Here is a 23281-nt window from a genome sequence, read left to right on the forward strand (position 1 = left end):
GTAACCGAGTACGTTTTCCCTACATAATGTATTATAAAAATGAGTTTCAAAAACACACTTATTGTGTTCAAGCAAGTCTTTTTCATGCTACATTGGTAACAACAAACAGCTTTTTAAACAAAACAAAAACAAAATTAAACTCATTCCCACTGTACCTAGTAGAACACTTAAGTAAATGTCCCATTGAAATTAATGGGATTTTATGGATTTAGGTGAAGAAAGTGTACACATAATACATTTTGGTCTGTACCATGAAGAGAAAACTGATTCAACTATATAAACTATATACTATATATTTATACTATATATACTATATATTTTCTGAAAGCGTAGACTCTCAGGATGTGATCTAACATGGCATGAAACATGTCCCACCCACCTCATTAGTATACTGCCCAAGCATAACACATTGGGTATTGGTAAATCGGGTATATGGCTGATACCTAAAAAAAGTAGTAGTATGTGCATGTCTGTCTGTGTGTGTGTGTATGTGTGTGTGTTTGTGTATGTGTGTGTGTGTGTGTCTGTGCGTGTATGTATGCGTGCGTACATGTGTGTGCGCATGTGTGTTTGTGTGTGTGTGATTCTCTATCTCATTCACGTACGAATCGCCTTAGATATGTGTGTGTGTGTTTTTGAGACTTTCCTGGCAGCATAACACTCGTAACACAGAGCAGTCGTACTCTTTAGCCAATCAGATTTAAGCTTATCAATCGACCAATCAGTATCACGTGAGGGCGGGCCTACCTACATGTTACGTCATCAGCTTTCGACCAGTTCATGGCTGAGCAGAGGTAAGTGCAGTTAATCGTTCATTTCTGTGTTAACTGAAGTTAAAGAAGTTTGAGATCAGTTGAAGCAATAGTTTATTAACTGCTGTTTAGTCCACATGTGAATATAAACATTTATTTTTAGTATTGATGGATTTTCATGTCCTGTCCACCACACATTCAACCTATGATAATGTATGTAATGACGTGCATATATAGGAGACATGTTTTGATCTGCATATATTATGTAGTTTTATTGTTTCAGATTTCCAAGACAGATGATGTATGAAGTTGCAGACAACCAGTACTGTGATCTTACCATTTCTACTGTAATTCTTTGAAAACAGTCATGTTGCAAGCCATCCATTTTGACAGTTGTTTCAACAAGTGGTTGAAAGTGATGCATTGTTACTGTATTAATTTGTCTCCTGCGGACTATATGTACATGCTTTAGGAATAAAGCCTTGCTATGCATGCATTATTAAATGTTCTTGTAAGAATTAAAAGATTCAGACATAGTTCAATTTGATGTGCACGTTTTATTAATTTGAAAGTTTCTGAATCCTTTGGGAATAAAATATATAAAATGACTTGATCATGATTAATGTTCCTGTTACATATGAAGATCATGAACTGACAGTCTAAACTGTGAAGCACAATATTCAGTACAGAGAAATATACGTCTCTTCAGGAGTTGTGAGATCCAGTCAGAGTGTACTTTGCTTTTAGAGTATATAAATATAAGTGCAATACATCAAGTGAAAAGTAAAAAAATGAATTGTGTTCAGTCCGGTCATCAGTAGACCTCTCTGTTAGGACTGTAATGGGAGATTTTTGATTTTCATTACTTACTTTGATTTTCATTAACATACACAGGATTGACTTCTATGTGTGCTGCTGACTATGTGATATAATGATTGATGTGAAACGCCTGCGAAGCAGGAGAAGAGGGGGAGAGCTTTGAAGGCCGAAGCCCTGACTCCTAAGGTCAAAGGGCTGTCCAATTTAGGACTTGCAGACTGTAAGTTAAGCTAAACTAAAGTTCAGTGTATAATAGGATCACTGGTGGAGTGTCTTATCCATCTCTGGAGTTTAAAGAACCTTGGAAGATAACAATAACAGAGTATAAAGACTGGCCTGCCCCTCCCTCCTGGTCGCACTTGTTTCACAGACTGTACTGTCTACCTCTGTGTGGCAATTGGGCCTCTTGCAAGACAATAAATTACTTTTTAATGATCATTTGATTCCAGACTGTCTCTTACGCCAAAGATGATTGTTTAGTGAATTAAACTGCCATAACAGTTGGTGTCAGAAGTGGGATTCCATGGCGGTTTCTTCTGGCCCTGAGTAAAGCGGATTGACGACTGATCATCCTGAAGCACCAGGCTTTAGTCTTACCTCGCAGAATTGAGAGAGAAGAGCCAACTGCTATCAGGGCCAGGAGGAACTCCACTGGAATCAGAAAGAATCCAGGTGGCAACAGAAAATCTTGGGTAAGATACAGCAAATTTATTTTTCATTTGGGGATTTTGAAAAGAAAATGTTGTGGATGAACCATAGTGGCTGTATTTAAGAACTGAAGCTAGAACTGTGGTACGAGGAAAAGAAGAGGCTTTAAAAGGGGCGAGGAAATTGAGACCTAGAGGAGGTCAAGACATTGTCCGGACCAAAGCCGAGTACTCGTTATTGAAATTAATAGGGGCTGAAATAATTGATCGCTGGAGGAATTCCAGGGAAAGAAATTGAAAGTAAGGAGAAATTAATTCCAACCTTTCCTGATTTCGGGTGAAAGTCAGAGTAAGCGCGCTGAAGTAAAATCCACAGGCAATAGTGAAAGAAGGAAAATAACAGCCATTATGGGGACATCTAATAGTAAATACTGCACACCGGTATACTGTGCAATGAAGAAAATTATGGGCAAAATGCATGCAAGTCAAATTAAGTGATATAAAGATGAGGAATGAAAAAAAAGGTTTTATTAAGCAGAATGGGGAACAATTATATATTTTATTGGTAAAATAATGATGTCTAGAGAATTTTCGTAACAAGAGTTGAAGGAGGAGGCAGCTATAATGGCTGTCTGTGCATTTTAGGGATTGAGAAATGAGAAAATAATGATAACATTAATTTGGATTTGTTTTAATTAAATTTATGGCATATAGTACAAATTTTATACTTTATGAAGAGAAAATGAATGCTGCCAATGATAATGATGAAGATTATAATTCGGCTATGTGATTGAATCTCCCACTGGTGGACTGTAAAAGAATACAGACAACTGCTTATCAGTGGCTCTGTTTACATTCCTGATTGGGACACACTGCTTCAAGGGTGTGCAGTAAGTTGGAGCCATTTGCAAGCTCAATGATCAAACTATAGGCAAGGTGACAAAGAGTGTTTTAATTGTGGTCAGCGGGGCCATTTAGCCCGTAATTGTAAATGGACACTCAGAAAGTTAAAGGAAAGTGATAATGAGAAAGTGACGTGTATTAATGTGTGTTTGAAAGTAGTCTGAGAAAGAACTAAGAATGTGAACGCAGTGTTAAAGAAAGTGAAAAGAACGTACGAGTAAGTGAGGTAGAAAAGAAAGTTAAAGGAAAGTTGATAGATGGAAGTCGTAAGAAGATTGAAGGTTAAAAGAAGGTTGAAAGATTTAAGTCGGGAATCCTTTTGAAGGAAAGAGCTGCTGAATTGATGAATACAGGTTGATGTAAAATTACAGATAATGACAAAATATGAGTTGCTAAATGTAAAATGTGTAGAAAGGCATCTGATTAAACAAACAGATTGTTAAGTGTTTTGAACGTGGATGGAATAGTGTTGACCATGAAAGAACTAGGAGCTGATGTTTTGCTTTAAGAAGATAAGCTTGTGATTGGCTGAAACAGTTTGCTTATCTGAATCTGGTGTGTGCTGTGGCTGAAACGGCCAGTGCGACAGGGACACGATCTGAGTGAAAATTTGTAATGTCTAAATTCCCTGATGTGGGCAAAAGACAAATATAAAATTATGTTTATTTGAAAATGCATGTCATTTCTGGCAAAGATGCCTTACGCTGGGCTAGAGTTAAAAGATGGTAGATAAAGTTTGATTTTAGAAGTTTATGAGAGTGCAGTGTACCAGTCCTAAATGCTTCAGGGTCTCTCTCTCATTCAATGTCAGCTAAAAGCTGTTATCTGAGCCTGTGTCATAAATGATAATAAGCTATTTATAGTAAGGCACAGTGTTTTAATTGAAAACCACAGATATGGAGATGTTAAAAGAAATCATGCTACAGGCATTTCATACATTTGAAGGGAAGTTTGTAAATGTTTTAAAAGTAAAACTGAATGACTTTAAAGAAGTCTTAAACGATATAATGGACGTTTTTGACTAGTTTAATTCAGGGCCAGTAACTTCTTTGTCTGATTTTAGCCTCCACCATGAAACAGGGCTGATGGCTCCGGCTACAGATGTAACAGTACACTGAATAGACATAATGTGATTAAAATTCACTGAGATTTTGCTGATTCGGACAGATTTAACAGATTTTTGTGATTAAATACTGTTGTTATTAACCTGTCTCCCTGTGTTAACACTATTAGGCAGTCCAGAGTACTCTGGTGACTCTTGAATGTGCCTTTCCTAAGCTCCAGAACACACTGAGTCTGTTGAAGAAAACTGATTCTGTGATGGGAAAGAGCGGTAACCAAGTGTGTACGAAGTGATTACCCCAAAGACGGGTAAGATCTTTTGGCCAAAGGTCAACCTAAGACAGGGGAAGTCACGCCACAAACACTGGGCATCTCCTGATGGAGATGTTTTATGTGAAGATGGGAATGAGAGTGGCGCTGATTGACTGAGTGGCCACCAGCATCAGCAGATCATTGAGAGGCCAGATGAGCTGTGAGGTTACGGCAGTCTGACCCAGAAAATGTGAGTCCCTCTAATACCACTCACCAGAAAACCACATTCATTGTATGGCTTGTTTTTCATTATGACAAGTGTCTGCAACTATGCCAGGGGACAACACCCTGAAGAGAAGAAAATTATAGATTAAGAGCTAATGGGAATGGGCTTTCAAGAGCCAGCTGAGACCATGAGGGGACTGTCATTATTTGTTGTGGAGACAGTAACAAAACTTAATTTATGTCAGGAACATGATGCTGGTTGCCTTATGGGCAAGGGAAAAAACTATAGAAGTGTTGATATTGAAATAATATGTCTGTAAGATAGTTTTAACTCCTGAAGGTCATTAGACATGTTGGTGGCTAAAGATGAAGACAGCTTGTGATGAGTTAAGAGAAATTTCTGGATAACAAAGGTTAGGTGAATTGAGTATTTAAACTAAAGATAACCTTAGAAATGCTCATAGCATAATGTATTTTAGATTGTTGTAATGGTACTAATTTGAGTTAAACATTTGTATTTTAAAATTTGTGAACTATTAAGGGTTCTAGACTATGATTTATTTAGTTACAGTCTTAGGGGGCTGTTGAAAAGATTATCTGTTTATAGTGAGAGAGACTGCTGAGTGGAGGAAGGGTACTCTGTCTGTCTTTCTGTTATCGGCCTGATAAAGCAAGCTGAAGCAAAATAATGATAATGAACAAAAACAACCCAGCTGACTTTTCTAAGAGAAAATGATAATGAACAGACGTGCTTTGAAACTGGTTAAGAGACCATGTAAAATTAGATCAAAGCTACAGGAAAATGAGAAGTTTAAAATCGTATTTAAAATTTAAATATGTTTAGAGTAAACACCAAAAGATATGAATATGAGAATATGAGCGGTTCATAGTCAGGTATGCGTGTGTGTTTGTTTGGCGGTGACAGCATTGTATGTTTTATGAGTGTTAATTCATGTTTGGTATGTGTTTGTTTAGGGGAGCTATTCCGTCTGAATAGTGTGTATATTGTGTCATTAACATCTGGAATGAGTTTTATCATGACAGATGGGTTAAGGCAAATGACAAATTTTAAAGAAGCCAAAAATCTGATGAAAAGACAATACAGAACACGGGGCAAGCTTTAAGGTGATTAGTCATCAAGCTCTGTCGGGCAGTAATTATTTTTGACATTTATGGTGTTGATTTGAATTACTTTCTGGATCAGTTTAAGTATTTATGTAAATCTGAACTGTGAAGTTGCAGATCGTCATCCATTATGAGTTGAGAAAATGGTATAGATTTGATGGCAACGACAAAGGTGACACATTGGCGAAGGCAATATCAACTTATCCAGAGAGCCCCTCACATTTATGAATATTGTGAACTGAACAAAGAAAGAGAATGTTGTTTGACTGATACTGACCAAGTCTGTACACCACGACCTGACCTGATAGAAACAATTGATGACTTTGACATTGGAAAATGTTTGTTGATGACTGACTTAAGAGAGCACACAACAGGCCTGAAAGGCAGGATATGCGGTGAAACTGAGGGCCGCTGTCCTTCAAATACTTCGATAAGAAGATGAGATTGTGGCTTGGAGTGAAGAATGTAATGTTTTGTTTCAGAGGCAGAGAAAGATGTCTGGGGGAAAAAACCCTGCAAGAAGTCATTCTTCTCCCTAACAAAAGTGTTGTATGTGTGTGATAATAACAGGGACTGTTTGAACAGGGAACGCCAGGGCAGATGCGGCAGCGAAGGCCGCGGCAGCACCGCAGACAAAAGAAACTACGTACTTTACTATCTGACAGTAACCTCGACATTTGTTTTTCTTTACAGAGCATGCAGACTTTTGATACAGGGCAGAATGTCAGGATGGATTGTGTCGAACAGAACTGATTCTGTTCCAAATGTAGAAATATTGTTTTGATTGACATGAGCAAAGTGGGTTGAGTGTTTTTCAGGTAAAACAAGGACCCTGAGTGCTATTCAGTGAGCAAAATTATCTGGTGACAATATGTTTCAGGCGGTTGATTCCACAGGTCACACCAAAAGGGACGACCGGCTAGACAAGCGGTCAATAATAAAATAGCTAGGGTCTGCATTCACAGGTGACAGCAGGCAGGAAATGGTTCATTCCAGTGGAGCTGCGGTCGGGATCTGAGGGAAAATCTTGTAATGATCAGAGAGTGGTTGGAGAGGGTGGCACCTGGGTCCACGCCTCTCACCTTAGACTACACCAACCAACCTCAGCAACCCCACGCGCCGACGCGGAGGGCAGTGAGGGATCAAGGACGTGCTAGTAACGTACCTCCTTTGCCAGCGAGGGAAAGCCCATTGAAACGGCACGCAAAGTGTCATATTGGTGAAGACGGAATGTCCATGGGGCGAACGAGAAGATCAACACACCTGGAGGAGGATGTGGACCAACTAATGGTTTAAGTTTAGCAGAATAATTTGTTTTGTGACGATTTTGATGATTTTATTTGATTAAATCAAACTAGGGCTTAGTATTGATATGGATCTAATGATTTGATTGGTGCAAATGTTTTCAGGAAAAGTAGAAAATCTATTCAATGATGACTTTTATGGTTAGATTTATTAAATAGGGTATTAAATAGAGCTTACTAAGTAAAACCATTGCCCGATTGAATTAAAAGTTAACAAAAAATGGTTAGGAAATATGTGGATGGGCGTGGATTAATGGAAAAGGCTGAATGTATAGGAGATGATTGTATGTGTTATTCTGATAATTTTGTTATTCATGGGTGAATATGAGTGCGGGAATGAATGTTCAATTGGCGAAAATGACAGTCCATTCTGATGATGAAACTGGTGAACAAAATGTGACTTTGATATTGATAGCGTAAGCTATAGTAACATGTGGTAAATGAATGTTTTCTTTATGTTTCTCTTATGTTTTTATTTTCTTATTTCATTTTTGTTTAATTTTTCTGGTGTTTTATTTTATGGAACGATGATATGTAAAGAGGGTTAAAAGCAGTAGCCATCCGTGTTACGAGATGGCATACAAGGACAAGGGTTTGGACATGAGGGATTTTCTTATCTACTTTATCTGTGTTTTTATAGCATGTTTTGTTTTCCTACTAAATATTAATCCAACTTTTTCTTGTTTATACTGTAATGACTGAGGGTCCGACCTATAGTGTTGGGGATGCAATGACAGAGCTCGTTCGTCTAGCCCGGTTTCAGAATAAACCTTTATCTGCTTGCTGTAAAATTAAGGGCCTATCCTTGGGAAAATAGCCTGAGCTTATTTCATTTTAATCTTTTTTCCAACTAGTTTTAATTTTAATCTTTTTGCCTACTAAGTTTAAGGGTATGATCAGTTATATGAAATTCAGAAATGAGAACTATAAGGGTGATGTAAGACTTAAACTTGGTACGTTTCATTATTATTTATACTGTGTGAGTGTTTTGATGAAACAATTATCAATGAATGATAAAAAGGGAGGAGTGTAATGGGAGATTTTTGATTTTCATTACTTACTTTGATTTTCATTAACATACACAGGATTGACTTCTATGTGTGCTGCTGACTATGTGATATAATGATTGATGTGAAACGCCTGCGAAGCAGGAGAAGAGGGGGAGAGCTTTGAAGGCCGAAGCCCTGACTCCTAAGGTCAAAGGGCTGTCCAATTTAGGACTTGCAGACTGTAAGTTAAGCTAAACTAAAGTTCAGTGTATAATAGGATCACTGGTGGAGTGTCTTATCCATCTCTGGAGTTTAAAGAACCTTGGAAGATAACAATAACAGAGTATAAAGACTGGCCTGCCCCTCCCTCCTGGTCGCACTTGTTTCACAGACTGTACTGTCTACCTCTGTGTGGCAATTGGGCCTCTTGCAAGACAATAAATTACTTTTTAATGATCATTTGATTCCAGACTGTCTCTTACGCCAAAGATGATTGTTTAGTGAATTAAACTGCCATAACAGGACATATAAGATTTTGTCCTGATATTTAAAGTACTAAAACCCTATAGTACAAGAGTTGCAGACAGAGGACGTGGGGAATTAAGTGATGGTATTTGAATAGAGTTTACTGAGTAATCTTAGTCGCATAATCTTAATTGCCTCTCTATGATAAGTACCTTTGTCTCATCAGCATAAAATCAGATTTGTCTATTTTACTAGGCAAAGTAAAATTAATGCTTCACAATATTGTCCTGAGACCTTAAGATGACAATAAAAAACCTTATTTAAAAACCTTGCGATGACAATACAGCACAAAACATAAGGAAATGCATGTTGAATATATTGCTAACACTCTACAATAAGGTACAATAACTTAGTTAACATTAGTTCATGTATTAAATAACCATGAGCAATACATTTGTTGCTGTGTTTGTTAATCTTTATTAACGTTAGTTAAAAATACAGCTGTTCATTGTTAGTTTACAGTGCATTTACTAATGTTAACAAGATTTTAATGAAGTATTAGTAAATGTTAACATTAATAAAAAATAATAAAGGCTGTTCACGTGCAGTTCATTATTAGTTCATGTTAACTAATGAAACGTTTTAATAAACTGTTACCAATTAAGACATAAATAAAAATAAAAAATAAAGTATAAAAGAGAATTAAGAAACAACATGAATTAAGATGTTCGTGACTGCTATCCAGATGTCACACCAAAGGTGAGTAATCCTGATAAAATGCAGGGAAACAAGTGTTAATAATAATTTAACATCATACACAAATGGCAAAAACACTGGGTGCTCATTAAAATAGGTCTATTCACTATTTAAAGAACAATCTCGATGGGTATTGACCATAGATGATTGTTTTGCAATCATTAGCGTGATTGTAGCTGTACTGTGAGAGCTGTCTGTACCTTCATACAACAAAACAAGCATCATTCTTCTTCATTTTTGACACGATATGGGACATCTGATTACAACAACACTTGCTTACATCAGTTAATAGTTCATAAACTATTGCTTCAACTGATCTCAAACTTTATTAACTTCAGTTAACACAGAAATGAACGATTAACTGCACTTACCTCTGCTCAGCCATGAACTGGTCGAAAGCTGATGACGTAACATGTAGGTAGGCCCGCCCTCACGTGATACTGATTGGTCGATTGATAAGCTTAAATCTGATTGGCTAAAGAGTACGACTGCTCTGTGTTACGGGTGTTATGCTGCCAGCAAAGTCTCAAAAACACACACACACATATCTAAGGCGATTCGTACGTGAATGACGATTTGCACATTCAAATGCAAGAATACACTCGTACATTTTAAACATTCAAAGGTTTTTGTGCACAGTTGTATATCTACAAATTGTGTTTTGCATTTGTGAAATGTATTTTATGAGTATATAATTTTATTTTGCGCATGTGAATTGCTTTTTGTGAATATATATTTTTTTCACGCACGTGGATTTTTTTTGTGTGCACGTGAATTAGGTTTCATGCATGTGAAATTGTCTACGCATTTGTGAATCATGTTTTTTGCGTGAATTATATTTGAGACTAATCTGCTTCCATAATTTTGCAGAATAACAGTGAATTCACACCTTTGCTGGTTTCATGATAGCATTTTATAACCTACTTTAGCCAATACTAATCTCTCAGTCACTATTTATTTAACTAAATAATTTTATCGAACTCTATTATGATTATATTAAATGTATGAGACACTTTTCTGTTATAACTTTTTTTTTCTCAGTGTAACCCAGCATCGTTAGGTCTGACTCATCAGGCATCATTTAGTGAAGAAAACTGAACCACTGCGACTTTCACAGTGAGTATTTAACAAGAGTTGTTATTGCATATTTGTTCATTCCATATGTGTGTCAAATACTGTTAGCTCTTATGACATGTAATTTGTGTTAAGTTGCTTTATTGAGAGCCGCCATAAGACCGCTAAAACAAACAGGTTAAAAATATTGCTGCATGTGATTTAAAGACATAAATTAATCAAATTTGGCAGTGTTATGTAAAAAACTTCTGTTCTGTCACTTGTCGTCAGCTATTTGATGCAAGGAGGCTTTGTTATTTATTTATTTATTTAGCAGGTTTTCAGCACAGAGTCCATGCAAAGTCCATAAGTCCAGTGTCGCTTCTGCAAGCTTTCATCACAGCACCAAGACATCCTTTTCAAGCACTACAGAACTTACCATTGGTCAGTTAATGCAACTTAGTTAACTCAGTTAATCCCGTTTACACCCAGAATGTGTTTGTATTTTAAAAACAATTGGGGCTTTAAAAACACATCCAAAGACTGGCATTAAGGAGAACGACACATTTTCTAGTGACAACTGTGATTTTAAGGACATTTGCTCTCAGTCAACATTTCTTCACCATTTAAGAGGACATCATGAGCTCAAAGTACCTCCTGTGAAAATATAAAAATTCAGATGAAATTACACTAAACTAAACACAAGTAACCCTGAAGTTCTTCCCGTTTTTCCTTTTTTTGTGTGTGTGTAACTTTTGCAGACTTTCAAATATTTGTAAATGTTTTAGACGTTTAATGTTTATAAATTGTTAAGATGCAGTTTCATGAGCTCAAAGTACCTCTTGTGAGAATACAAAAATGGTTACACTGAGCATTTGAAGTAACCCTCTCCAGTTACTTGCATTTTATGGTGTTTTCGAAGTTTTTGCACTTTTTGTAGATGTTTAATGTTTAAACTTGAGCTGCAGTTTCATGAACTCAAAGTACCTAAATACTAAAATGTAAGTGACCTTTCTCTAAACACTGGTTGAGCACACTCCCCAGTTACTTACATTTTATGATATTTTTTTTAATGTTTTTGCAGATTCTTGATGTTTTTCAAATAATTGTGTTTTGTTAATGTGAGGTCCAATTCATCAGCTTTGTGTATCTTATCAGAATCCTGAATTTAAATGCATGATTTTTTTATTGTTTAGGTCTACTGTGCAGAAAATTTCTATTTCAATTTCAACCATTTTAAGGTATTTTCACAATACTGTTGTAGATTTAATAAAATGTATTAAATTAACTATTGTATTATTAAATAAACTGTCAGAATGGCTTGAGTGGTTAATATATATAAGGATGTAATACCTTGGTAAACTTTTTTTTTTTTTTTCGTTTGGTTCAACATATTATTTCTCATTGAGCCAATGTTAACAGGCTATTGCAACAATTGATACAATTGAATTTACAGAATTTCACTTGGGCCAATTTAGATGTGACCAGTCACTAGAACATTTTGAGTTGGGGAGGCTAGAAATGTTGTACAGTGTAATAAGAAAAGGAAAAGAGATGGAACTGTGCTGCAATACTGGATATTCAATGAGAGAAACCATAAGCCTTCCTCCTCCCTAAGAATTTTGTGTACACCATTGTACACTCCTGTCATTACAGATGCATTATCTGTGCCAATGCCAAGCATGTTCTCCTCCTTGAGGCCACACTTCCCAAGAAAAGCTAGAACTGCTCTGGCTATGGATCTAGCATCCCCTCCCTCCAGCTCAACAAGGCCTAGGTAGGTGGCCACCACATCTGCTGTCTCCTCACTAAAATACCGAATCACGATTCCGAGGTATTTTGAGACACTTAAATCGGTTCTCTCATCAAGGAGGAGGCTGTTTGGAGTCACCAATATCAGCCACCAGTCTTTCAATGAAATATGGGGCCAACACCCCATTTATCATTTCCGTACTGCAGTAGAATGGGAAAAAGCAGCTTTGCATGCCTTACCAATGTGGTCACAAGAAAGAATGGAGCAATGCTCTGCAATCGCCATTGCCATGGTTGCCTCTGCATGTTTGCAAGAGTCTGCATTTTTTGGAGCAAATGTTAATGTTTTTTGCTTGGGTTGATTGAAGGCCTTGGACTTTTTATTGTGCTTTTGAGTTGAGGCATGCTTTTTAACATCGGACAACTTGGCACAAAATTCTGTTTTGCAGTATAGACAGTAAGCCCTTGTGTCATTGCCCACATAGGGCTTCAGCCACCCCTTAAATTCAGGAATTAACTCCCATTCTTTCTTATACTTTTGTAAATATACCTTAGAGTGTGAAATGTTTGCTATTTTGTAATGTTCTAGCTGTGTGTATCTGTATTTATATTTGCTTGTGTATATATCCGCCTTTTATATTTATATTATGTTCATTTGTTTAATAAAGTTGAATTTATATTGTGTGTATATGCGTTTTTGTATGTGTATATGAGTTTGAGGGTGAAAAAAAAAAACGGTCAAATTAAATGGTTTGAATTAAAAACAAAGGAGAAGGCAGCTGATATGTGATCACTGATTGGTCCCTGCTAACACAGCGTGCACATGCGCAGCTCATTCATGTCTATTGCCGCTTTCTGACCGGAGGAACCTTTTCACAGTTCCTAGAACTATTGGCTAAAGTACCCGGATGATCCCGTGGTGCGAACACGCCGACTAGGAACGATTTTAGTTCTAGGAACTCCATTTGGAGGAACTAATTTAGGTCCTACTTCAAAGTAGGGTCTAAACCAGCACTATAGGAACTACCCGTGACGTTAGTGTACGCTGATTGACCGAACGCACGCGGAACACCAGCACCCGCCATTTTTAACACATCTATAATGTAAACACACAGATTATAGCCTATATATTTACTCCATAAACTAACTATACAAACATGGAAAACAGTGATAGATGGGTCTCTAAACCTTTATGCTGAAGAGAAAATCCAACGCAACTTTGAGGGGACTAAGCCAAACATGATTATGTTTATCTGCCCAGCTAGCAACACTGGCATCAAACACACGGCATAAGCTTTTTTTCATATACTGTCTACTTTCTATAACAGTTCTATCTAATAAGATATTACAGTACTGTTAGACAGATCGCTAACTAATAAACACAGAGAATGCGAGCATTGTTAGCCCTGGTGCTCTCAGCGCCGTCAAAATAAAAGTCACCGTGCTTGCGTCACTCCCTTACCCCTCCTACCAGTTCCTATGGCCACTTGGCCAGTGCGAACGCAAACAGCAAAACTGAGTTTGGGGGAGAGTAGTTCTTAGAACTGTTTAGAAGTGGACAGTTCCTAGAACTAAGTTCCTACTTGGTCGGAAAGCGGCTTATGTCAGCTGGCGTGCAGTCACAGTCCTCTCAGCCGCTCACTGAGCAGAGCAGACGCAGAGAGATGTGGCTGCAGCGGGGAAGACCTCACGCTTGCAGTACTGGCGATATTTGGAAAGTTGCTAAGGTTTGTCCAAAAAGTCACTAGATTTGTTGCTAGTTGCTTTTTTGAAAAGTCGCTAAAAATAGCGACAAAGTTGCTAAGTTGGCAACAATGTGCTGTTCTCTTCTCAGGCACTGGTGTTCTCAGCGCCGCCCGTCGAAATAAAAGTCTGGAGCGCCGTCGAAATAAAGTCCCGGTTCCAACACATCGGCCAATCAGAAAAACGTATTGGCCTTGGCGATATATTGGTCGACCACTAGTTAATAGTCATGTGTCATAACAAAACTGAAAAAGTCATAACAAAGTCATAACAAAACTGAAAGAGAAATTAAATTGAACACCTCAATATTTCATTAAATCAAGATCAACACAACATCTTCTTAAACATGGCAGCACAAAACACGGATCAAACAAGTCAGTCTCAGATAAACAATTTTTTTCTAAAAGGACTTTACAGTAGGGCGAACAAATAAAGCCAAAGTAAAATCAGATATTCAGAGCTGACTTTGAGTTGATGTACCTCTCAGTCTCAGAGGAGGGCAATATTTGTATTCAACTTCAACAAAAGTTGGTTCTCAAAGTTCTTGGAATTTATTCTAGCTGTTTTTGGACTGAACATGAGGCCAGCAGTGCTAAACAGGCGCTCACCGGCAGCAGACGCAGGGCAGTGTTGAGCCTTAATGACATCTTCAGTAGAGGTGGGAAGGTTTTCAGGACACCCATGTCGTCACCAGCACAGGTCAGATAGCCATCAAGCAGTGTTGGGCCTTGTTGTGACTGGGAGGACTTCAGTGGCTTGAAGAAATCCTCTTCCTCTGGTGAAGTGGCATCACTTGTAACTTGTATGTCACTGCTCTTCTTTTAGTTTTATATGCATATGTCAGCAAACCGAGTTTGAGGATGGCAGCATCAGTTGTCCAATAAGTTTTAAACTTTGGAAGCAGGATTGCGGCTGTAATCAGCTCAGGATCATTGAGCATGTCCCCGAAGCGCTTGTTCACACTCGTGAGGATTGCATCTACGCATCTGATTGCATCTGACATCTTAGCTCGCATTAGCTTGGAAACCATGATGTTGAGTGTTGGTACAAGCCAGCCCATGTGCACATTGGTTTCTTCCTAGCAAACTATTAATCACTTTGGTGTAAAAAACTATGGATTTCATATTGTTTGCAGGTACAGTAGAACTGAAACATGACAAGTAATGCAGTTTTCATAAAGCCATCAACTGTTAGTGTTTTGACAGTCATTGCGCTATTTTTGACTATATTCATGTTGGATAGAAAACTAGTGCTAGAGTTTTGACAGAATTATTCAATTTTGATTCGAGTTTGCTGTATTTTGATAGAGTTAGTATATGTAGAAAAGGGTTTTTAGCATTTTGAAATATAGAGTTTGTATTTATTTTACAAAATGTGGTTTTGGCCAGAAAATGAACTATTTGGCCAATTGTGTGATGTAGGTGTGTTGTTGTGTGAAGAGTTTAGAAAAGCACTGTAAAGTATATTCCTGTGTACAATACCAGTGTTACCATTCTACTCAAGAGTTCAGATACTCAGAATTAGGAACAAATCTATTATCATTATAAATCAATATTTTAAAACAATGTAAGATTATAAGGCGTAAAAATATGTGAGAAAAAAAATGTGTTGGTTAATCAAAAGATTAAACACAACTACAAGTCAAGTGTACTTAGAATACTTAATTATACTTTATATCTCGATCAAAAGATTGAATACATGTATAGTCCAAATACTCTTGACTTTTCTGTCAGTATAAGTCAAGTATACTTAAGAACAATTGTAAGTGTATTTCTGACAAGTACATAACAATTAGACTGAAAGTATACTTTATTTTCAGTTTAAAAGAAGTATATTAATAGCACAGTTGAATAAACTTATTTTTCATAAGGGTATTTTCATCATTATCTTTTCAGCAGAAGTGAAAGTGTTCCAGTCCAGATCATGTAACCAATCAGAGAGTGAGACTGAAAACCCCATTTGCATTGTCAGGGTGGAGTGATTGTGATCCTCTCAGAATAGAGCAGCTCTGTCTCCAGAGACCATGTTCAAACCCCAAGAGCTTTATTTGACATTTACTGCTACATCAACCTTCTGAAAAGCACCTGCATCTTCATCTGTTAGTTGAATGATGTTGTCAGACACAAAGTGAACTTGTTGAGAAGCTTTATTGAATGTTGCAGCAAACACAGCAGATTGAAAGATCACACACACACACACACACACACACACACACACACACACACACACACACACACACACACACACACACACACACACACACACACACACACTCAGTTTCAGTATTGAGTTGTAAATCACTACAGCTGCAGCACTAGACTCATGTGAATCCTGCCTGACACAGGACACTCAGATACGGCTCATCTTCAGGAGAGAAACATCAGCACTCAGAGCTCTTGTGGAACGAGACCTCATGAGGAGCTCCATCATGTGTTACTCTGCAGACGTACAGCTCTCCCTCTTCCCAGCGTGCTTTGCTGAGGGTCAGGACGCTACTGCGGCTGTAGCGGCCGTCCTGCTGGCTCTCTGCGCTGGTCAGAACCCCCTCGGTGACCTCTGACCCGTCCAGTGTCCAGCTCACCAGCGCCCCCTGTGGAGAGTAAGAGCTGAGCAGGCAGAGCAGTGCGGCTGAGTCTCCAGAGATCTGCAGAGAAGAGGGCGGCAGCAGAGACACTGAGGGCTTCACTGTGGGACCAGCTGCAGGAGACAAACACAACACATTCACACACACAACACACACACACAACACACACTGCACTGCACATTCACAGCATAGGAATAATTCTGTTCTAGTTTTAGATTAAATCATTATAAAACAATATCAGTAACACTTTATTTAAAGCTTTCATACATATTGCATTATAAAAGTATTTTTAATGCATTAATTATGCACTGCTATATACATTAAAATGCATGTATGATCTAATCAATAAGTGTAACAGCAGTTATAACACATATTATCTATACATTGATCCACCTTTATGAAGAACAACCCTTTTGAGATGAAACAATGAAATAGCAAATATTATAATGCATTTTAGATTTGGTTACAATTATTTATGATAAGATATAAGGCATTGTAACGTACATTATGAAACACTTTATAATGCATCAAAGGCTTTAAGTAAAGTTTCAACACAATATATCATAATAATTATCATTAATAAATGTTGTTCTTGTTTCAAATTGTTTTAAATTGTATGTTTAGGAATATTATAAGAATTAAACAGACAGACTTACTGAACACTAATTATAACCGCAGTTATAACACATTATAATATTATCTATTCATTGTTACACCTTCAAAAAATTATAATACACCAAAACTCATGACAAACAACCATTAGCAAATATTATAAAACATTTTAACTTTGGTTTCAGTTATTTATGAAAACATACAGTATAACATATGCTATTGATACCTTTAACTTTTAGCATTTTAACTTTTAACTTGGTTACAATAATTTATGAAAATATATATATGGCATTAAAATCTACATTATGAATACATTTGATACCTTTATAATGCATTATACATAAAGGCTTCAAGTAAAGTTTGCCACAATATCTAATAATCATTATTATTAATAAATGTTGTTCTTGTTTCCACTGTAAAACACTTTCTAAAATCTAAATTGTATTTTTTATTAGGTGATTAAATAGACAGACTTACCGATCACCAGTTTAGTTCCTCCACCGAAAGTCCACCACAGTGATACAATCTAATGAAACGCTCGTACAAAAACCTCTATTCCACTCGAGTGAACACACACTCCAGCAGAGAGAGAGAAACAACACTTCAACACACTGATATTAGAAGATCCTCAGCTCTTCTCAACACTCACTCATTCAGATTTGACTAAATGCTTTCTGATATAACACTGTTTAAAGAAATATATTTGATGAGCTGTGACCTCTGAGGTGACCTTTGACCTCTTTGATCATGGATGATGTTGTGGAGTTTCTCATAATGATGCTTCTGTTCTTCATATGCAGATCAATCATCATGATTCACAGAAAAACCTGCAGCTTCAAATAAATGAATCAATAATTCTGAACATTTCAGATGCACATTGTTTAATATATAATGACCTGATTATGAGTCCTGATGAACTTCATGCATGTGGAAAATGTGGGAAAAATAGACATCATGATAATATTTCCCAGAGAGCAACATGCCAACATTGATTCCAAAGACCATAATGGACTTTTTTATTATTATTACTCTAAATATAGTAAAACTGATTTATTTAGTTCTTGATTTGTCATTGTTAACATGCTTGTAAAGGTGTAGCACAGAACTGTACTCAGAGAAACTGCTGCGTATGACATATGTTTAAAATGATCTACATTCATGATTCTCCAGACAAAACCTAGTGTCTTATCAGCCTGACAAACATAAACTAAAATATTTCACAATTAATAAATATGTGCAATTAATCCCTAAATGGTTCAATAACATTATTCTGAAAGTAAAATCTTCTATGTAGAGTTTATGAGTTTGTTATCAGCACAAGCTGTTGTAAATCCTGCCCACTTCTTTGCATTGTCAGCACATGCTTCAGTGCTCTGAGAGTGTTTATAGTGCTGTGAGTTTAACACTTCATGACTGAGAGCAGAACACAATCTTCATCATCACACAAGACTAAACTACAGCAATGAACACAATCAACATCTTCATCTGGACTCTCTGTCTGTGCATTGAAGGTAAATGTTTCAAGAAAATGTTATATTGAAATATTATAATATCATCAACAGTGAATGCTGCTTTTCTAACTCTCACTATTTCTATCAGGTTTCAGTGGACAGGCGACTGTGACTCAGACTCCTTCTGTAAAAACGGTTCAAACTGGTGAATCAGTCTCTATAAACTGCAAAACAAACACAATAGTGTATAATGGCTGTCCAGGTTCATATACTTGTATGGCCTGGTACTCACAGAAACCTGGAGAAGCTCCTAAACTCCTCATATATGCAGCGACAAGACCTTATACAGGAACTCCATCTAGATTCAGTGGCAGTGGATCCAGAACTGATTTTACTCTGACCATCAGTGGAGTCCAGACTGAAGATACAGGAGATTATTACTGTCAGAGTTTACATGAAATAAACAGTAAATATGTGTTCACACAGTGATAAAGAGTCGTACAAAAACCTCTGTCAGTCAGACGTCACAGTGACTGCACTGATACAGCTGAGAGAAACTGCAGCTGCTGATGGAGGATCACAAACTACACAAGTAGTTGATATGACGGACCACCTGTCAAAAAATGATTGATTGACAGGTGCCACGCCCCTTCCGGTGACAGGTCCCGCCCCTTCCGGTGACATGTCCCGCCCCTTCCGGTGTCCCGCCCCTTCCGGTGTCCCGCCCCTTCCGGTGACAGGTGTCCCGCCCCTTTTGACTTTTGATTGACAGTTTGACAGCTAGTTTTGACTTTTGATTGACAGGTTGACAGTTAGTATGACTTTTGATCATGTTTTGACAGCTAGTTTTGACTTTTGATTGACAGTTTGACAGCTTTTGATCATGTTTTGACAGCTAGTTTTGACTTTTGATGTCTTTTGAAGTCTTTTGATATTGACAGAAAGTGTTATAACAATATGTGATGGTATCTGACAGCTAGTTTGATGCCTTTTGAACATGACAGTTAGTGTTTTTGAAGCCTTTTGATCGTTTGAAGACACTGTGATTAAATAATACGTCATGGCTATATGACAGCTAGTTTTAATTGTTTGAAGCCTTTTGAACATGACAGTTAGTGTGTGTTTTTGAAGTTGGTATCACACACACACGATCCTCCCTACATATTCCTGAGCGTATCCGGGCTGTACTGTGAAACTGATAAGGGGAAAACTGTGGAAGTTTATCTCACACACAAATGTTGAAAAACCATTCAGTTCTTTTAAAAGAATATAAAATAAAGATCTTACTAAAACCTCACTCAAAAAGTTTAAATAAAATGGAGTCAAAAAAAATAAAAAATAAAAATAAAAAAATTGCAATAAGTCTCTAAAAGCACCGTCTGTGGGCCGCGCGCGCGTCTCTCTCTCTCTCTGTGTGTGTGTGTGTGTGTGTGTGTGTGTGTGTCACGGGATCCCCCCTGCCACCCTTTTGAGCTCTGACATCTGAAACGTGCTGTTCAGACACTGTGATTAAACAATGTCGTACAAAAAACATTCTATCCTTTAAAATAATGATCGTGTCAATTAAACTAAAGTTGAAAAAACATACTGTTCTAATGATCATTTAACTAAGGTTGAAAAACTGTTTATCTCAAAAGTTTATCTCACACAAACGTTGAAAAACCATTTGGTTCTTTAAAAGAATATAAATGAAATGCTTATAAAATATATCTTACTAAAACCTCACACCAAAAGTTTGAATAAAATGAGAGTCACAAAAATTGCAATCAGTTAAATGTTTATATAGTTAAACAAGTATATGAATGGGTTCAAAATTGTTTTACACAACTTGTTTACTGAATTCATATAGTCATTCCTGAATGACCTCACACTGTCTCAAAACATAGGGAGTCATAGCGTCTCTCTCTCTCTCTCTCTCTCTCTGTGTGTGTGTGTGTGTGTGTGTGTGTGTGTGTGTGTGTGTGTGTGTGTGTGTGTGTGTGTGTGTGTGTGTGTGTGTGTGTGTGTGTGTGTGTGTGTGTGTCAGAGAGTCACACAAATTCAGTGATCAGGATATCAGGTGCTGAGTTTATTTATAAGAAGTATAATAAAGTTTAAATGATATATTTTAAAAACAAAAGACTGTTTAAATAAAATCTTTAAAGTTTGAATACATACACATCTTCTATTTATCTTTTAGAAGATTACTGTAATGATTTTGTTTAACGGTTATTAAACAATGTCTGTTCAAAAACTGTACTTAGTCGTCTTAAATCTCATTTCAATTCAATCATTCAATGAATCATTTCAAGATTCAATCAGCATTTTTTGTCCATGCGGAGTTTCAATTTTTGTGGCTTTCCACAGCCATAATTGATTTGTGTACCTTAACTGCATATTCTATCATCCCTTACACCTAAACACGCTGATCTTTCTGAATTTATTTCTAAGCATAATCGTAAAAGTTTAAATATGATCTTTTAAAAATGAAAGATTGTTTTAGTTTGAAGTTTAAATTTCTTAACTTTCTTGCTTGAAAAAATCTTTAAAGTTTGAATACATTCATATCTTCTATTTATCTTTTAGAAGATTACTGTAATGATTTTGTTTAAATTGAACCTAAGGTATAATTGTTATTAAACAATGTCTGTTCAAAAACTTTAGATGGTTGAAAAACTGTACTTAGTCGTCTTAAATCTCATTTATATGTAAAGATTCAATCAGCATTTTTTGTCCATGCGGAGTTTCAATTTTTGTGGCTTTCCACAGCCATAATTGATTTGTGTACCTTAACTGCATATTCTATCATCCCTTACACCTAAACACGCTGATCTTTCTGAATTTATTTCTAAGCATAATCGTAAAAGTTTAAATATGATCTTTTAAAAATGAAAGATTGTTTTAGTTTGAAGTTTAAATTTCTTAACTTTCTTGCTTGAAAAAATCTTTAAAGTTTGAATACATACACATCTTCTATTTATCTTTTAGAAGATTACTGTAATGATTTTGTTTAACGGTTATTAAACAATGTCTGTTCAAAAACTGTACTTAGTCGTCTTAAATCTCATTTCAATTCAATCATTCAATGAATCATTTCAAGATTCAATCATAATTTTTTGTCCATGCGGAGTTTCAATTTTTGTGGCTTTCCACAGCCATAATTGATTTGTGTACCGTAACTGCATATTCTATCCCTTACACCTAAACACGACCATCACAGAAAACTACATTTTCAAAAATGTAAAAAAAAGTTTTAGCTAAATAAATATATAAATAATTTAATATCATTTCAAAGCTGTATTGCACGCGCGCGCACACACGGTTCTAAAAAAAAGAACTAATCTCTATGTGGATCATGTCACAGCGTATGTAATGTTAGTCTGCTAACGCCTTTCCAGAGCCAAAGTTTTGTTCATACTAAATTTATTTCAAAGCATAATCGTAAAAGTTTAAATATGATCTTTTAAAAGTAAAAGACTGTTTTAGTTTAAAGTTCTTAACTTTCTTTCTTAAAAAAATCTTTAAAGTTTGAATACATTCATATCTTCTATTTACCTTTTAGAAGATTTCTGTAATGATTTTGTTTAACGGTGACCCTAAAGTATAATTGTTATAATGTGAGACAATGTCTGTTCAAAAACTTTCGATGGTTTAAAAACTGAAAAACTCGGGGAGATAATGTCACAGTAAATCTAGTCTGCGTTCCAGAGCATACTACATCCAGAGTTTTACACTAAATTCATTTAAAAGCATAACCTTAAAAGTTTAAATTAGATATTTTAAAAATGAAAGATTGTTTTAGTTTGAAGTTTAAAGTTCTTAACTTTCTTTCTCGAAAAAATCTTTAAAGATTTATTAAAATCATATCTTCTATTCATCTTCTTAGAAGACTTATGTATTATTTTTACTAAACAGCGTCTGTTCAAAAACTTTAGATGGTTGAAAAACTGTACTTAGGCGTCTTAGATCTTATTTATAAAAAAATATTTCAAACAGTATTTTGTCCATACAACATGTTGTCAAAGTTTGTCACAATGTTTTGTTGTTGCGTTATTTTTAAGAAATCCGAGGACTCTACGTTGCTCTTATTTAGACTAAGTTGTATCATCAAGTTAAATGTAAATTTGCAAATCCAAATGATAGGAAAACTTTATGATAGGAAAGTACGGACTGCGCCTTTGACCAAGCCTCTACATATGGGGCACTTGCGTAGAGAAGGCGCACATTCTTTGCACACAACTAGGTGACCACAGGGGATGAAGACAATGTTCACTTCCTTATCCATGCAAACTTTGCATGTGCGCTCCTCTTGAAGTCTTCTTAACTGTTCCTCCATAGGCAAGTCTGAAAGATCTTGACTCGGTGATGCAGCTTCATTTGTCTGGGCCATCAGTTCTCTCAGCAGGCAGACATCATTCTTCTTGATCCAGTTGCGGAAGACCTCTGCTGCTGCATTTCCTTTCGACAGGACTAACTCAATGAGCTGCCCTGTCTGCTGCTTGACTGTAGTGTAGTTACGAATAATGTCATACTCTTTCTGTGAGATGACGTTCTCCTCTAGAAGATGGTCCATTAAGCACTGCACACTTTTTAGCCGCTGTGACACGGCAAGATGATGTTTCTTAAGAAAAGTAAGAAACTTACTTTCTCGCTCCTCCTCTCTCTTCTCATCTTCCGCACGAAGTAAATCAGACACCAATTCTTGAACGGTTTTGTAATTTTCTCCACTTGCGAGAATTTTGCTTTGAACGGTTTGCTTCACCACAGGATTGTTCATCATCACTGCATCTTCTCCAGGACCCAGGTGT

At 36.6% G+C, this 23281-nt stretch overlaps 1 long non-coding RNA gene across 1 annotated transcript in view; it reads right to left on the reverse strand.

Moving 5' to 3' along the window:
* Window positions 1-15975: 15975 nt before the first annotated feature.
* Window positions 15976-23281, reverse strand: part of LOC309490643 — a 107664-nt gene continuing 100358 nt past the window's right edge. The window contains exon 2 of the long non-coding RNA XR_014202803.1: window positions 15976-16599. This is a non-coding gene — a long non-coding RNA (uncharacterized lncRNA). The remainder of the gene's footprint in view (window positions 16600-23281) is intronic.

This window comes from Leuciscus leuciscus (assembly GCF_965113295.1).
Source record: "Leuciscus leuciscus genome assembly, chromosome: 25".
In the NCBI taxonomy this organism is placed as follows: Eukaryota; Metazoa; Chordata; class Actinopteri; order Cypriniformes; family Leuciscidae; genus Leuciscus; species Leuciscus leuciscus.